We start from the raw sequence: 13,791 nt of genomic DNA on the forward strand, positions 1-13,791 counted from the left end.
TTGTGTGCGTGTTGTTTGTTTTACACGTATAACTAGGGTTTGGGTTAAGAAAAATTGATTTCAAATCTCTCATGTTTAATGCAATTTCTACACATATATACAATTGCAGATGATGATACACCAGTTAATAGTGAACGAAGAAGTAAAAAAAAAAAAAACCATGAAAGTGAGTCTGCACATATATACAAACCCCCACTTTGAACCAAAACAGGTAACTATTCTGTTTATTGTTTTTATTATTTTGTCAAGTAGTGTTATCATCATAGTTGTATGCAGTGAGTCTGCTTATTTTTTTGTTACTTTGTAAATTGATTATAGTGCAATTAAATAGAGTAATTAACTTTGTATGTGTGTAATTTGTCTATTATAGCTTTTGTAATTTGTTCTAAGAATGTAGTGTAATTATTTTGACATTTAGAGTAATTATCAAAGTTACCGTAGTTGTTTCGTGGATAGTGTAATTAGTCTGTATAAGTTAGAGTAATTAATAATATGTTTATACTAGTTGTTTGTAATGTTAATTTCTTTGTTTATAGCTTTTGTAATTTGTTCTAACGTTGTAGTGTAATTATTTTTCACAACTAGAGTAATTATCCAAGTTGCAGTAGTTGTTTCGTGCATAGTGTAATTAGTCTGTATAAGTAGAATAATTAATAACATGTTTATAACTAGCTGTTTATAATGTTAATTTCTTTGTGTATAGCTTTTGTAATCTATTTTAAGGTTGTAGTGTAATTATTTTCACAGCTAGAGTAATTATCAAAGCTACAACATTTGTTTCATATATAGTGTAATTAGTATGTATAAGTAGAGTAATTATTAATATGTTTCTAATTAGTTGTTTGTAATGTTAATTTAATAGTGAAAAGAAGGAAGAGCGAAAGAATATCAATGAAAAATGGTTTGTAGATACTCCAATGATGAATCTTCACATATTGTTTTAGGTGATTGGGGAGTGACGTAGGCTATCGCGGTCTACTCAAACAATTAATTTTAAGCCTTAAATACCTATAAACTAGTACGGGTAAGTAAGGTCGTCTCCTCGGGGACTCAAGGAAAGTGCAAGTTTATTTAATTTATAACTAATTATTTAACCTAAGCGGACAGACGATGTCAAGCAGTTTTTAGATAAATATTAATTAATTAAAACTAAACAATTACTTGAAAAGATTGTAAATAATATTAATTAAAAAGCATTCATTCTAGGTTCGGGTTATGTGTTCCATACGTCAATCACAGATTCTTTAGTATTTAGTTTTATAATAATTGCTAGTCCTATGGTTTGATTTATGATGACAAACGATACCCTAACCGAATTGTTGACACAAATGAACCTGGACACCACAATTACCAATTCTATGTCTAGGATAATTAACTCAATGAAAAGGTTTGATGATTATAGTTCAGGGACACAAGAGCCTAACCCTAAATATTGATGAACAACCAAACAAACGTTACACAAATCAATAATCACAAACACAACCTTTAATCAACCAAATAACTAATTAAGCAAGACAAATCATATAAATTCAATCAAGCTATAACCATTAAGCATTAGAATCTGATCAAAACAGTACTTCACACAAAACCTTAGCCTAGAACGAACACACACGATTAGCCGGACATCGACATAATCGTTAAAGTACTTATCTTGATGAATATAAGATCTTAGGACAAACTGGAAGCTTTGGAATGATGGAAAATCGCCCTAGAACTCCTCTTTTACCTCTGAAAGTCGTAATATCCGAAATAGGGTCGAAAAATCGTTTATATAGTGAAAACCCTAACTTTTGCCGACATTGAGCATCTTCGCGTATCGCGAAGTTGCATGTCCTGCATATTCGTGATACGCGAAGATGCAACTGACTTCATATTCGAATTTTTCTCGTCGAGAAACATGAAATTCATATATTATGGATTCTGTAACTCATTTTTTAGGCCAAGATATGCCCGTTTTACTAAAACACACTTTCCTGGTAACCCATCTTGTTCAGTTTTCACTTCGGCTTCAGGTTTCTCATCCAATCCTCTCCCGAATCCTTCTTAACCCTCAATACATGTTTCCCCATGCTTCCATTATCTCGAGGCTTGCTTAATCTTTATCTGGATGGCTCTGAATTAGCTCGTTTAAGCTCCTTAACTTCCAATGTCCTGAAAACACATAACAATGTTTGAAGTACCAATGTTAATCCATTTATTAACCTAAATATAACTATTTAATATATAATAATAACTAAATTTTACCCAACCATCAGGGAGACGAATTTACCGCTGCAAACGAGGTTAAGAAGTAAAAGACGAATATGGTGAAGAAGGATGTGGTGATGAAGAAAAGTAGGCTAAGAAACAAAAGTGTTTATTCTAGAAAACCGAAAAAAAAGGTGTTGATAAAGAAAATGATGATAAAAAGGATGTGGTGATGAAGAAAAAAAAGCAAAAGACAAATATGGTGAAGAAGGATGTGGGAAAGAAGTAGTTTTATATGTAGTGTAATTAGTTTGTACGTAGCTTTTGTAACTATGTTAAGTGGTTATAGTGTAATTACATTGAATAACTAGAGTAATTATCTTAGTTATAATAGCTGTTTTGTATGTGTTGTAATTAGTCTGTATAAGTGGAGTAATTATTAATATGTTTTAGGCTGGTTGTTTTTAACGCTAATTTAATGGTGAGAATGAGGAAAAGTGAAAGTGTAACACCCCGTAACCGCAGCGGAAACGTAAATGGGATGCAACAGACACGTCTGATATCAACAGCATTGCTTATAAGGAAAACACCACTACATTAATTTACATCATATTACATTGTTCCGAGTTTAGTTATCGTCTAGGCGATAGCACATAAGTTTTACCAACAGTACATTAACATAATTAATACAAAAAGATCATTAAGCTTCCACAAAAAGCACGCATCGTCAAGCATGTAGCAATTATTCCAGTTTGGGAGTACCTAGAAGGCATGTAAAGAAAACGGGTCAACTACGAATAGTTGGTGAGTTTCACTAATTTAAATAAACAGTGACAAATCATTATAATAATCATATATTAGCGATGTAATTATGTTGAGCCCACAAGTGAAACCTCTGACTATCCACACACAACCCCGTGGCATACTCCGCCCACGAACCTGCCCCAAACCGCTATGCCTAACATTACATAGCAAAATAAATAACAACAAAATAGACATGTGCAACTGGCTGGGAAACATCAGCAAATCCATGCCGGACCAGTTGGGTTTGTCAGACCAATAGTACTATTCACACTCTACCGGCTTTTAGCTAATCACTCGTGTTGCGGGGCCTTACAATGTTAGCAACTCAGACAATTACCATCTTAGTACATTTCCGTACGATTCCCGTACAATAAAACATATATAAATACACGCAAATCCATGCGTTCAGTATGTACTTAAACATTTCAATAACAACATGCTTTCCGCCCCGGGAAAATATTTAAAAACAATTCAGAAAAGGGGCTCGTGAAACTCACCTTTCGTAAGCAAGTAGGTAACAGAGTACGCAGCTACTAATCCGGATCTGTAATACGATCCCTAAGTTCGTTACTATACAATCACTATTAATATAACTTTAACCGTGTTAACCGGTACATCCGGGGACACTGTTAACCCAGTACTGTACCCGTTATTGGGGCAATGTTAACCCAGAAACACTTCTCCGGACTCAGATTGTGATATCGTTCAGAGTTCAACAGTCAAAATTACTATTAGTTTGTTTTCCCCGTTTTGCGTGCCTAGCACGGTTATCCGTTTTCACGTTTCAAAAATGAGTTTGGTCACACACGACCCGAAAATAGTGGTTGACTGATAATTTAATTAAAGTTGTGAAATTAGAGCTCGGTTTAGACGCCCCGATTGGCCGCGGGACCCGTTTCCGTCTTTAGTGTACCGGAAACTGTTAAATCGGATAAAATTACTCAAATCATCCGAATTATTTTCGGATGATTTATTTTTACTTGTTTACCTCAATTATATGAAAATAGTTCATTTTTAGGGTTTTTATACACCAGTCAGCTCGTTTAGGCGAACTTTACCGGTTTACGAGTTTTAAACTTTAAAAGTTTGTTTTTATTTTCTTTTTAGCACAAATAATTATCCGTTTAATCTCGGATCTTGAAATTTTGTACAACTCACTTTTCGACAGTGGGGAATTTTACAAAAATATTTCCAGAATTAATTTTTATATTTAAAATTTATTTATCTATTTTTAAACACCATTTAAACACTAAATATGTCGTAAATACCAAACGATCTTAGAAAAATCCCAAATTTTTCCTGGATGACCCCTGCCATCCCCATAGTCCCCTGTAATTTTTCCAGAACCAAAATCTCTTTTTACATGCCATTTTCACTAAAACCGAGCTAGAAAACCCTAGAACTCGTTTAACCGAAAAGCCTACTTATACTTCTCCAACTGACCTAAAATTTTGTGTGTGACTTATACATGCTATAAGAAGCTTTTCTGGAATTTTCCAGAATTTTTCATGATATTTAACTATTTTCACCATTTTTAGCCAAAACCGAGCATTAAATTCACCAAATATTCATCCTTTGTCCAAAAATTACCAAATTTTCACAGATCTCATATTTTCATGTGTAGATCATCTCTGTGAAATTTCGTAGCCTAAATCTAAACGTACCACAATCTGTCCAAAACACTCATAACCGAACATAAACCGAATATACCTTTTGTTTTCCGCCACTACAAGCTACAAACTCGTCTTTCCGCCTTATCTACCACTAAATACAGAACCTACAACCAACATACCACAATACCAAGCAAGTTACACTCACCATCAAGCCTCTTACACTATAGTTTCGGTTATTGTTTCAAAACTAAAGTTTAAACCGTAAAAATTCGTTTTTGGCTCGTTTAACTCCTTTCTTGGACCAAGATCCCTTGTATAACCCGTATACATCACTTGATCATGCAAGAATCGGTTTCATCTCGGGTTTTCACCCTTTTTCACTTGAAACCTCATTTTCTTGCAAATAAACTCAAGAAAAGAAGATGAACATGTAAATAACTCGATTTTTACCTCGGTTTTCTTGCTAAAATTCTAGATTTTTGGCTCATAGAATGGAGAGGTATGAAGGATGTTGAATGTTGTTTACCAAAAAAAAATAACAAGGCAAAGGGGTTTATCCCCTATGCCGATCGGAAGTCAAGGGGGGTGGGGTGGGACCCACCTTTCCAATTCTAGCCACACATTTGGATTTTGAAAATCCGGATAATGTTGTGGATAATCTGGTTCAGTTCGTTTTTCGGTTAAATGTTTAATTCGGCTTAAAACGAGGCTAAAACGGTCGTTTTCGGCTTAAAAAATGAAATTTATATAAAACCGATTTAAAAACTTTAAAATCTTAAACCATGACATTTATTAACTTAAAACATTATATTATTAATAATTGCGCATCTTTTTCGGCTTGATCGATCGTCTCTTGCTTGGTTTGGTATTGAAGGTTTCATTTAATGTACCGACGTACCATTAAATCGAAAATTCTTTTTCTGTGCTTTAATTCACTTATCCCGAAGCTTTAATACTTCGTAAACATCACTAAATATCATATATCTCGTCTATAATGTAATCCCCGATTCGTTCGGGCTTCAATAACCGTTAATCGGTTAATCGTATTTCCAATACGATTAACTGTATAATTGAGTATAATCCGTAATGTGAATCATACATACTCGTATGAACGCATTATAATTCATATATTCATTATTAAATAACACATAAATAGTATATACCGGCTAGGGTATACCTGAATTTGCCGGAATCGTTACAGAAAGGATAGCAATATAAGGGCTTAAGATACTCAAATGATGAATCATTACATATTGTTTTAGGTGATGAGAAGTTGTTGACAAAGTGAAAAGGACTAAAAAAGAACTGTCAATACAAAAACGAGCTTAAAAAATAGAGATCGATGTAATGAAAAGGATTGGAAATGGAAACAATTAGAAGACTCGCCTGATTTGCAAAGAGATAATTATATACATTTGCCAAGTCAATCACGAAAAAGCCAATTAGAGAATTCAAACACAATAAGCTAAAATTGTGTTGTAATTCGTGAACATCATTGAGACAATACAAGTATTACCTAAAGCTATAAAAGTGGATTGAATTTGAAATTAATGATTGGATTTGAGATTGCAGATTATTGCTCACTTATAAATTGTTTGACCCAAAAGCAAAATTGTATTTGAATATTGTTTACTTATAAATTGTAGATTATTGTTCATTTATAGTAGTTTACAAAATAATTCAATTAAAACTCAAAACTGTAAATTGATGTTTATAAATTCTTTTGACTAAAAAACAACCTGTAGTAGGTTGAAAGCCAAATTTGATATGCTATTCCTTGTTAGATCATTATCATATCATAGAAGTCTACTCATTTGTGAACCTAGATCAACAAATTTAAGTTGAACAGGCTGCATTTAACATTTGGAAGCTATGGGCATACTTGGAATTATTCTTGTTAAACAATATAATTACTCTAGTTATAAGAAAATTACTCTAGTTATAAAAATCAACTTCTATTACAACAAATACAGTTATTAAACAAAATAAATAGTCTAGTTATAAAATAGAGTAATTATATATATAAGTAGAGTAATTATGTAACTATTAGGTAGTGTTTGTTATGGAGGAATGGAAGGTGGAATGTAATAAGCCATACCAAAGAAATGAAAAAAAACATGTTTGGTTACCATGCATGAATGGAATGAATCATTTCAAATGGAATGAAACTCCTTTCATTTTTAGGATTTTCATTCATTTGGGTATGAGTGTTTTTTTTCATTCCTTCAAGGAATGAAAAAGTCAAAAAGTCAACATCATTATTACTATTATAAAATTATAATTATATTATTATTTTCTAATTATAGTTATTATATTATCATTATCGTTTTGTATATTATAATATAACTATTATTATGTTAGAACTATTACTACATTATCAATATATTTTATTTTTAATTAGATGAGTTAACATTTCACAACGCATATATAGTTTAACGATCTCGTTGCAGCACGAGGTCCTAAAAATACTTATTATGAATATTCATTTATTATTAATATTATTTATTTATTTATTTATTTATTATTATTACTAATAAAAATATTAATAATGATAAAGTGATTAATCATTCCATTCTTACATGGTAACCAAACATGACAATGGAATGGTAATGATCCATTTCATTCCTTTCTCCATTCCATTAGCACGTCCATTCCATTCCCTCATCTATTCCATTACCCCGTACCAAACATACCCTTAGTGACTAATCGAATATAAGAATAGCTATCGTGTTATAAAATTGATTACGCTACAAAAAAAAACTGATTACACACCAGAAAGTAATTACTTACTTATACAAGTAATTACGCTTTGTAATCGTAGTTGTTTTATATGTAGAGTAATTATGTTTTGTAAATAGAGTAATTATTGACACACAATTACTTTATAGTTGTTTTGTAAGTAGAGTAATTATCGTATATAAGTAGAGTAATTACTGAAACACATGTTATCATATAAAGCCATCGCAAACACTCTTGTAATTCCATTTTTTTGTTTTTTTGATTTATAAGCTTTAGTTATCAAGTAATTCAATTCGCAAAGCTTCCATGGATCAATTAGTTTGATTCACAAGCTTTAATTGTTCGATTAGTCTAATTCACAAGCTTTAGTTAGTCTAATTAATCGATTAGGTTTGCACTAGTCTTCTTCAAAATCACTGTAACTACAAAATGATTGTTAAATCCGATTTGTAAGGCTTAGTTGATAATCGAATATAGTTGCAAGCTTCAATTCATCAATTAAGCGTGTCAGTTCATTCGATTTTATCGATCAGGTTAGCTAAACGAATATGATTTGATCGATTTCATCAGAAGAATAACAATTGATTAAAAATTGGGTTTCTCCATCGCTTAACTTTTGTGTTTTCATCACTTCTTAGGTTTTGTATGTTGATTACGAATTTGCCACCCTGATTTCACTTGGTTCGCACGTTTAGCACAGTTTTCTTGTTTGTATTTGATCCATCTCCATTGTCATTATTACTTATAGTTTCTTGTGAATTACTGTGCAATCAATTGGACGCCCCGACATATTCCGCCGTATGTTAGGGTGTGACAACTATTGGCTCAATTGAGTTTTTTCCAAAAATAACTTACAATATTAGATATCCAAAAAAAAATGGATTTGAGATTTGAGAATATTACGATTTTTTTTGGAATCCATTGTTGTCACACAATTGAGCCAATAGTTGTCACACCCCAAAAATAACTTACAATATTACGAATTTGGAATCCACTAAGAAATATATGCAAATTTTTTTGCTTTAAGAACAACTATTGTTGTGATTTGAGAATATCCAAATGCAAATTTGGTGTTTTATTTCATATGCACATTGAACTGAGGTGTGTCATTTGTTGGAAACGAGCTGATATTCTTACTGCTAAGGGTGTATGTTACCTAGAATCTAGCTATTTTCTTCTACAAATGGTAAGACTAAAAAGTTTAGTGTCATCATTATGCAAATATATGCTAACTGATTGATTCTCTCGATACATCTAGGGAAACTGAAATCGTACTACCACAAAGGCACAGAGCTTAATCTTTAATCTGTAATTGTTAGAAGTTAACTGGTTATGCAAATAAGTGTTGAGCACTAATAAACTAATATTGTTGACTATTTGATGCATTCATTGTCTTGATTGGTGTTGTTGTAGGCTTATAGGCACCGCCGTTTCTCCCCAATTTGTTATGTTCTGTAATGTTTCAATGAAGTGTTGATGATTTAGCCATTAAATGTTTATATGGTTTTTGATTTAGTTTTGAAATCATGGATGCATTCTGCAAGACTATTGTTTTGGCAGGGGTAGGAAGTTTGACGTTGGTCGATGATAAATCAGCACTGGTACAATTTCTGCTTGTGAAAGTAGTTGCAGTAAGGATATTTAGTTTGTCACCCTTATTTTAAGCATGCTTATGAATGAAGTTGTATGATTACACAAACGAGTAAATTAGTTTGTTTTATGCGTAATTCCCCATGGTGGGTGTGGCACTCTAAAAATTCTTTTATGAAATTGGTACATAGCATATATGTCAGTGCTTACTTTGATCCATCTGATCAAAACTGAACTAATATAGAAACCACCCTGTTATTGTTTACTTCGCTTTACCTATTTACTGGTATATTCTATATTAATTTCTTTTCTTATATTATTATTAGAAAATATAAAAACAAGTCTAATAAACTGTTGGGTTAAATTAGATATGTCAATGGTCTGTTTAGCTCGAGTTCAATTTGATTCGAGCTTTATTTTGAAGCTTGAACTCGGTTCCTGAGTAGCTTCTCAAGCTCTATATTGAGTTTTTTCATTGTACTTTTGACCAAAACGAACTAGGTCATGTTAAGTATGGCATTGAGGAAAACGGAGATTACCATACTACTGAATAAAGAAAACATGTCATGATAGGTTAATTTTAATTATGGGACAATGAGATTCATGTTAAGTACGCCATTTAGTTATCATTAAAATGTTTGCTTAATTTTTCAAGAGGAATATGATTTTTGAAGATGAAAAGTAGTTTGTTTGACCTCAAAAGTCAAACTCAAATGCATTCATAAACATATTTTCTTTTACAGCCCAGGTAGGTATGCAGAACTATCTATGGAGGAACCTAAATTTTTAGTACATGAAACGGGAATGAGAAGCCTGCGACTAGATTCGTGTTCGAGGAACAACAAATGTGTGGATTATCTTTCAACAAGTCTCATACAGAGGTAATTTTAGATCATTTTCTACTTGAATTTTAATTATTTTCTATGTTCTTAAATAAGCTTATAGAATGCAAACTTTAATAATGCGGATTAACTTTTGTATAGTCTAGGTTGAGGTTGGTGATCAATGGTGATCATTAAAGGTATGTCATTTTTATGTGTTTATGCTTTACCAACTTATTTATTTGTCATAAACTATATGAATGCAAACTTTAATAATGCGGGGATTTTTTATATAATGCTTGCAGACTATTTATGCGTTGCTAAGGAGTTGGTCATAACAAGAACGCAACTTGTTCTCTGTACTTGTGAATAAGGTTTTTATACTCAAGGCAGTCTGCAAAAATTTATATGCCTCGGTCAAGCCAAAATAAAAAGGCCCGTAGACCTTAACGAATAACGAAATATAAGCAAAAAAAAAATAAAAAAAAATTGGTCTTATGTAAATGGTTTTTTGTTTGGTTTAAACAATTAATTTTTAAATGGGCTTACTTTGTTATGATTTAGGTTGTGTAAAAAATTTTTTGTATAAAAATAAGCTTAAAAATGTCTCAAGTGAGAATATTCGTTTCATGTAACATTCGTTAATTTCTGTTTTTATTCGAATTTGAATTTGCATTTGCATTCGTTAAACAGACCCGATTTGTCGTTTCAATGTATTCCTGTTTATCGTGCATCATTAATATTTCAATCTCGATGATTTACGTTTATCGATAGTTCATTTTCTATTCGTTTGTCCAATTCATGAAACTCCGGGATTAAATTTCTTAATCAAACGATCTTCAAACAATACGAGTATAATATAACAAAATATCCAAGTTTATAACTTATTATTACATTTTTATAATATTTCAAAGTGCAAGGTTCAAATTGTAATTTTACTTTAATTTTCTTTCTTAAAACAACTTGATTTTACAAGGGCCTTAAGTGTAAAATATTTAAAATAATATATAATATTCGTTTTTTACCCAGCCCAAACCCAACCCGTCACCCACTAGGCCCCTACCTCCATTTTCCGGTGACAGCCGGAATCCGGCGAGAAAAATCCGGCGAACATCAAAAACGCCTTAAAACGTACGTTACAAATCAATTAAATCTCGTAAAACACTTAGACTATACCGGAGAAACATTAATCATCGTTCATTACGCATTATAACAACATATTATGTGCGTTTCGATCCCGAACCCATCGGAATTTTTATAAAATCGCAATAATGATTTTTAAGCCTTATACGTTTCAATTAATTTTGTGCCCTTGAAAATTAAGTGCCCCGGCCGGTCACCCGCATTGCCTATGCCCCAGCCGGCCCTGTTTATAATGACATCTCATTTTTATTTTATAAAAAAGCAATAATGTAACAGTCACGGTTGGTCTTTCTTTTTTTCATGGAATGAAATTTTGTTAATTTGGTTTTCTACCTATAGCTAGGAGATCCTAGAGATCCTGAAACTAAGGCTGCATCTAATAAGGATTAACTTTTGTCAAAGCTTTACAATATATATATTTGGTTTTTCTAATATATTTTAACTCTTGCAGATGGTTGCGATCGATTAAGTGGATAGTTTTCTTAACTAATAAGTTTATTGTTTTTCGCTCGTGTGCGACCTCCGGATCGAATCTAGCAAGATCTGGTACATGCATGAAAGACACTATCTTTACACATGGCTAATTGTATATAGTTTTATCAAGATTGAAGAGTATACACGATCTTAAAATGCTTATTTTAGATAAGCAAGATAAAGTTATTAACAAAACAACAAATGTTATTTATAAGGAAATATTTGGTACTTTATGTTTTAAAGTTTTAACTTTGCTTTGGAGTAAAGTGTCATTTTCGTCCTTGTGGTTTGACAAATAATGCGAATTTAGTCCAAAAAGTTTATTTTTTACCTATGAACCCTTCACGTTTCCCAATTCCTACCAATTACATCAAATCACTAACTCCGTTAAATTGAATCATTAACTCATGGGTCGACATGTCTTTTCACTCTTTCTTTATTACATGAGTACAGTGCCAAAATTGTCCCTGAAGTTTAGTCACATTTGCGAATTTCGTCAAAAATATTTTTGTTTGCAATTAGACCCTCGATATTTCCCAACTGTTGACAATTTCGTCCAATTTGTTAACTCGGTCTAAATTCAACGTTAACTCAGAGGTATTAACTCGGTCTAAATTCAATGTAAACAAACATGTAAAAGGACAGTAATACCCATAAGTAACGTTGAATTTAGACCGAGTTAACAATTTGGACGAAATTGGCAACGGTTGGGAAAAATCAAGGGCTACTTGCGAAAAAAAGTATTTTTGGACGAAATTTGCAAATATGACCAAACCTCAGGGACGATTTTGGCACTTTACTCGTATAATAAAGAAATAGTGAAAAGACATGTCTATCCCTAACTTAATGATTAAATTTAATGAGGTTAATGATTTGGATGTAATTGACAAGAATTGAGAAACATGAAGGGTATATATGCAAAAAATGAACTTTTTGGACTAAATTCACATTATTGGCCAAACCACAAGGACGAAAATGGCACTTTACTCTTTGCTTTGTAAACATTCTACTTGTCTTTCAATATTATGTTCCGTTTTAATATGACTTGCAATTATAAATCATCTTGTCGTCTAAAACAAAACATACTACACACACATATAGGGAAAATTAATGTACAAATTAAATTAACGTGCTAACTGTGAGAATCAAGTAGTGCAATTATATTTACAAGTAGTGTAACTATGTAATTATATCGTAATGCAATTACACTATACTGTATTTACACTATACTATAATAATGTTATGTTGTATATATAGTTACACTACTTGATTCTCACAGTTATCATGCTAAATTAATTTGTATTTGATTCAAGCCCTATATATACACATTCATACATACATGTGATGATTTTTATATTTCCACCCGTGTAGCACACGGTTAATAACCTAGTATGTCATCAAAACAAATTGGACGATTAGATAAAAACAAATTGGACGATTAGATGTAGAAGTCCAAAGATGGCTCATGCTCATTAGTTTAAGTTTAAAAAAAAACCGGATAAGGTAGCACAAATGCATCCATTAGTATGCATATTTTTGAAGTTATCTTTGTCCATTTGTTCCGTGTAAATATTCAATTAGTAAGATAAATTAGTATGATATATGAAGATCATCGAAATAGATAAATGATATGGGAGACTCATTAATTTGAAGCAGTATTTTACTGGTAGCATGGACATTGATGATGACATGAAGGAGGATCTCGAGAGTCAGAAATTTAATTATATTTCTTTATACTTCTTGCTGTATTATTTCTTTATACTATACTAGGTTATTGACCCGTGTACAACACGGGTGAAAATATTGAAATTATCTAATAAACACATTTAATTTAAAGGACAACATAAGTCGTTATATGTTTTTTGGGTCGACAACATACTTCAAGTTGTAAACAATATTGGTACGAAACAAATGATTGTGAAACATAAAGATAAACCAAAATTACATTCAAATTACAATCTTCAGAAACATAATCAAAGTTGAAAATGTAAAATTCATAAGCTACTAAAGACTTTCTTATAAACCATATTTCTTGTTTTATTTGTAGCTTTACTTTTCTTGTCTAATATAAGCATTTTAACACTGTCTCTACTATTCACTATTGATAAAGCTACATAAAGTTATCCATGTATAAACATAGGGCCTTTGAAATATATGTCAACTCTTGCCAGAGACTGACCTATGACTTTTGCTAATGGTCATTGCAAACAAACCGCAACTGGAAACTGTCTTCTCTTCAGTTGAAACGGAATTTTCTTATCTGAAGCGCTTAGGCCACTACGAGTTATATAAGTGCGATAACCAATATTAGTACCTGAAGTAACTTTAACTTCAATAAAGCGCCTACCCAAATTAATTACTTCCAATCTAGTTTCGTTTCACAAAACGTTCTTCTGATCAACATTTCTTAGTAACGTTAT

This window comes from Bidens hawaiensis, unplaced genomic scaffold (assembly GCF_021521415.1).
Source record: "Bidens hawaiensis isolate Kalapana, Puna unplaced genomic scaffold, B.hawaiensis_p1.1 tig00004743_1, whole genome shotgun sequence".
NCBI lineage: Eukaryota > Viridiplantae > Streptophyta > Magnoliopsida > Asterales > Asteraceae > Bidens > Bidens hawaiensis.